This window comes from Sinocyclocheilus rhinocerous, unplaced genomic scaffold (genome assembly GCF_001515625.1).
Source record: "Sinocyclocheilus rhinocerous isolate Xijiao unplaced genomic scaffold, SAMN03320098_v1.1 scaffold3319, whole genome shotgun sequence".
Taxonomy (NCBI): Eukaryota; Metazoa; Chordata; class Actinopteri; order Cypriniformes; family Cyprinidae; genus Sinocyclocheilus; species Sinocyclocheilus rhinocerous.
Genome location: NW_015655602.1, coordinates 167621 through 172899, shown reverse-complemented (window position 1 = coordinate 172899; position 5279 = coordinate 167621). Strand labels below are relative to the sequence as shown.

The window sequence follows — 5279 nt, the reverse complement described above, 5'->3', positions numbered from 1 at the left end:
CTATAATTTTATCTGGTTTTGATCAGGAACTGGTATGCGCATGGAGAAGAAGTTACTAAAACTTATGAAACAGACACATAAGATTGATTATTGGGTCTGCTTGCAAGCAATGTTTAAAACGACGCCACCGTTCTAAATTACTGCTCGTCCTGCATAAAGTAGGAACTATTATTTTCCTGGCCATGTGAATGCTGGGAGTTTTCTGGCTAGCTTGTCAAGGTCTCTGGGGGTCGCATCATGCGCTGCTGCAGGGATGCTTCCCTGTGGTTGCTTGAGGTATTATGGTTCTGTCTGCTGAGTTGTTAAGCAGAAAGTGTTGGCTCCCCCCTTCGTAGCTTAGTGCACCTAAGGGAGTTTGCACTGCTGAGTGAGGATGCAGGAGTAGGGTGTCTCTCCCACTGCGTTTCCTTTCGCAGCCTATAGGAGTCCCTGAGTTCTCTTCGGAACATGTCAAGCTTGTCTTGAGTGTTGTTCAGCTGCTGGATCAGAGTCTCTTGAAGTCTATCAATTTCCTCCTGTAACTCCATTCTGCTGGGGTCCTTGTGGGATACCGCCGTGATCTGTTGCTTGAGATCATTTACCTCCTGTTTCAATCCCATGAGGTTGTGGGCCAGGAAGATGATGACCTTGGTGAGCTTTTTGTAGTCATAACTCTCGCTTGAGCCCTGAGTCTGAGGTACTCTTTTCTCTGTGTCCAGTTGCTTTCGGCTCAGTAGGTGGTCGTCGGCCCTGGGTAGGGGGTGTTCCTCACAACGCCTGGCCAGTCCTCTTTGGTCTGCATTCTGGGCAGTTAGTCTGAGCATGTGCAACATTTTGGCAAACTTGTGTTGAGAGTAAGGGCTAGAGACTACTACAAGATCAAAACAGAGTGTGAATGCTAAGATCGGTTTGGGTCAGCATATGTTTGCTGAAAAGGGCGTAAACAGGGTTTTGATTGATGACTTAAGACTACTCTTATTTGTCAAATTATCACTCAGAATTTACTGACGGTTCCCCAAACAGGCTCAATCTCTGAGGAAGTGAAGGAGAAAAGGGAAAAGCAGAAGGAAAAGGAGAGCATTTCTATTCAGATTATGCTTATTATTTGGTGCTCAGGACGATAGTTATGCCCTAGTGTTTGTCTAGATGACTTTTGTAACAGGGTCATAAAAATTAGGGCACATGTTTGAAAATAAACAAATCAAAAATAGAAGTGTCTCTGGTTCCTTTTGAGGTTCAGAGAGAACATCAAAACAAAAGGGGGCATACATGTAAATGGATTTAAAATTAGCTGACTGCTATTATTAAAACAGGGTAATCAATCTGGTATTGGGAACAATCAGTAGCACTAGTGATTAACTGATTTGTGTTGGGCAACACACCATGTCTGGTCACAGCTGCTGCGTGTTCAGCTCCCATGCTGTGATTTTGCCATGTGTGTGCCCCGCCCTCCGTAGCACGTTACTCACTGTGTTACTAAAAGCACCCAATAACGTAATGATTCTTCTCTAGATAAATGTAATTAATGTAATTAAATTTAGATTTAATTAACTAGTAACTGAGCAATAGCATTCAGGAAGGATACAGTTACATTAGTTAAATTCGCTGAGACGAATTAAAGATTGGGAAACATAGAAAAAGAAGGAAAAGAAAGTGAAAAATCAGAAACCAGAGATTAAGTTAAGTTCAAATTACTTCACACTGCATACACACATGCTGTATTTAAAAGCTTCAATTAAAGAGTGCTAACCCCTAATTGTTAAAGCTATTTGGTAGCTTAGCCTAAGATTAACTATGCTAAGTTGTGTTAGCTTAGCTGCTTCAGGTTGTTTGTTTACAACATGGCATCACCAGGTGACGCGTGTGCTATGTGGAGTTAGCGCTTACTGTAACAAGTTGTTGTCATGGTAACCAATGCATGCCAGTGCAATTCAAGCAGTTTAGTGTCTACCTATTTCAAAGAAGTTGCCCACAGCTTTAAAATGTGGTGCTTTCAGTCCTTCAAGACTTGTTGCATTAAATAAGCACTTCTGTGAGTGCTTCTCTAATTTAACAATAAACTTCTTGCACTTGTTTAAAGAATAACAAAATGGGTTTACTGTAAGTTAAAGCCGGTTTAAACATATATGTAGTTATGTGTGCCTCACACATGAATACTAAAGTACAGTATTACACCTTTAGTTTCACTCAGCGAGTGAAACACAGTAATGTCCACCAGGTTGCTAGACTTGTATATATACAGTCAAAGTGTAGATGAATTGCCATGATCTAATTATAATCTATAATGCCTTTATGCTGTAGAAAGAGGAGCATCACTCAGATCTACCTTTATATAACACTGTACTGAGATTTCTTCGTCAGAAACAGTTTAAACAACACTGAAATTTTGTGATTTCTTCACTAAAGCAGATTAATGCATTATGGGTGAAACCCAGTAATGACCACCAGGTTGCTAGGCTTGTATATATACAGTCAAAGTGTAGATGAATTGCTTCAATCTAATTATAAACTATAAGGCCTTTATGCTGTAGAAAAAGGAGCAACAATCAAATCTGCCTTGATATAACTGTACTGAGATTTCTTCTTCAAAGAAACTATTTAAACAATACTGCAATTTTGTGATTTCTTCACAAAAAAAGTTTAATACATTATGGTACAGTTTGGACATGCCGCTGAGCTGAGATTCAGACTTATGCTTTGTCAGAACAGATTTATGCTTTAATACTGAAATTAGGGTTTCTTCGCTAAAATCAGATTAACCTTACACTGATACCAAGCATGAAATACATAAAAACTCTTTCAATCATAATAGCGGTACCAATTCAAGCCCCTACTTTAGCTGCATTTAAACAAGCCAGCAAATAGGGACACAAATGTGTATCTCAAGTCACGCCCTATTCTAACCTGGACTATCAAGCACACACTTTTAGGTTGACAGTGTTTTAAGCTCATAACCTTTGTTTTATCATGCCTGCATTCTCCACCATTCTGTAGCGAATCAGCTCATGGGGAAATATGAATAATTAATCATAACTAGTTATAATTAATTATAAACATTTAGATCCGCTGTAGATATTTACTTGACCTCTCAGGGTCAACTGTCTCTCAATTCTAAGAACGTTAATTTCCTGGTTAAGGGAAATAACTTTCTTACTGTACAACTCTACACAGAGCCTGTAGCATAAATCTGCATGATTAGGGACTCCAGTTATGAGCAAACAATGAACAACGTCAAGTGTGATACAAGTAAGGCTTTATTAACTACATAAACACATAAACTAGTCTAACATACTACATAAACACATAAACTGGTCTAACACACACATACACACACACACACACACACACACACACACAGACATATGCATACAGTTGGTATAGGAAAGGGTTAAAGCTTAAGCAGTAAAGAGGAGAGAAATAAGGAATGAAGTTATGGAACCATTTGCATATTCAGCAGATCTACACCTGAGGGAAACGTCAGATTCTTAGTTCAAACACACCTTTGTAAAAAGGTGCAAATGATACCTAATGTATCAATTAATAAGACTAAGTTTGAATACTTGCACGTCTCGTCTGTCTGAAAGAGAGGTTTGATGCAATCTGAAGGTTCAAGTTGATCTTTGCTGAAGTTGGTTGATGAAAAAGAACCAGTTTGAGTCAGAGAATCTTGGTGAATGGAAAAGTCAAGGCCGAAGCCTGGCACGAACTTAGGGTGTCCTGGAGCGCTGTAGCTCACATCTTCTCAATAACCTAACAGAACCACCGACTCTGGGCGGATCCCTGGTGTGAGGCCTTTAAGGTCGGAGAAGATCCACGCCTCTCAAGATGGGCTTGTCCAATGAGAAAGGCCGGAATCCCAAGTGGGAGTTTGGAAATACTGGGGAGTTTATGACCCTTTGTGTGGAAGCATGGTAATTTGCATATGGAACTTGAATCGAAATTACTAAAGATTCTCAGGACACTAATATATTGCCTATGTACCAACATATAATATACACTCTCGTTTAGATCATCAGAAGACTAATTCATAGATACTAAACATGGTAGGATTACATATAGGTAAGATGACAGGAACGAGTGGTTCCATCATAAGCCTGCATAAAACAGTATAAAATCTCAAAGACAACATACACAATGACCTGAAGGATATGTGTGTTCATTCAAAGAAAGGTTTTCCTATGGATTAATTAGAAAAGAGTCAATTTCTACTGTGCACTGTGTCTCTTCCTTATGAAAGAGTAGTGCGAGGGGAAATTCTCAACATGCCATTAGGTCGTAAATGTATCTGGTCTAGCAAAGGTGTCGTGGTTGCCATGGGGACCAGGGGGGGCCTGGTGTCGTTCGCAGACATCCTGGCACCCAGTAGGTTATTGGGTGAGGGGTCTGTGACTATTTGTTAATCTAATGAATAACTGATTTGTTAAATCAAATGAAAAATGGTGTGTCTGATTGGTCCAGACGCTACAAAATCCCCCTTTTCGGACGTTGTTGTCCGTAGAATAGACAACAGCGAGCGACGTCAAAGGTGCCTGACATCAATCAGACACGCACCTGCCACTCACGGCTGGGAGACAGTGGTGGCTCTCTGGCTGTTGGTGCCTCCAGGAGTGGTTGTGGTGCCGTGGTGGATGCTGTCAGGTGGTGCGCTGTGGTGATGTAGGCTGTAGCAAGGTGTGGGTCCTCGAGCTTATGCAGCAGGTGTCGAGGCTGTGTCACCTGTCATCCTGAAGTGAGTTGGTCTGGGTAAGATGGTTGTTTGTCGATGTTGTTAGCCAGTAGGCTATCCGTGGTACCCACGAAGGGTTTTGCATTGTGGCAATGCTGGGTGCCTTCTGGTGCCTGCTTTGGATTCTGAGTTGTGAAGTTCAGAATCAGTGGGGTCTGACAAACACCTTTAGTGGAGGCCTTGTGCTTGTTAAAGGCCTTCTGTGTCAGGTTACGCAGCTGTTGATTAGGCATTGTGCGGCAGGCCATAATGCCTAGATGGTGACTTACACTAGGATGGAGGTTTCGGAGGAAAAGGTTCTTGCAGCTGGTGTCCTCCGCCATCCCAGGGTAATTGCGAGCTTCGGAGTAAGCTTGTCGAAGTCTGTGGTAGTAAGCATGGAGATTCATGCCGGCCCTGCTTGGTGTCTGGGGCAGCGATCAGTCCGTGTTCAGACTCTGGGTCTGAGAATTCCTTTATGATGGCTTGTTTAAGCTGCTGGTGAGGCTGCAGGATCAGTTCCTTTGATGTCCTCAGGGTCTCTGCAGTATTTAGGTTGCCAGATGTATTGTCTCTGGCCAGCTCGTTGGGGTCT

General features: G+C 41.8%; 1 long non-coding RNA gene across 1 annotated transcript; it reads right to left on the bottom strand.

The window, feature by feature from the left end:
• Window positions 1-412: 412 nt before the first annotated feature.
• LOC107718802 (uncharacterized) lies at window positions 413-1158 on the bottom strand. The gene is made up of 2 exons (XR_001637451.1): window positions 582-1158; window positions 413-512 (listed from the first exon to the last, which is right to left on the bottom strand). It is a non-coding gene; the product is annotated as an uncharacterized LOC107718802 (long non-coding RNA).
• Between the last annotated feature and the right edge of the window lie 4121 nt (window positions 1159-5279).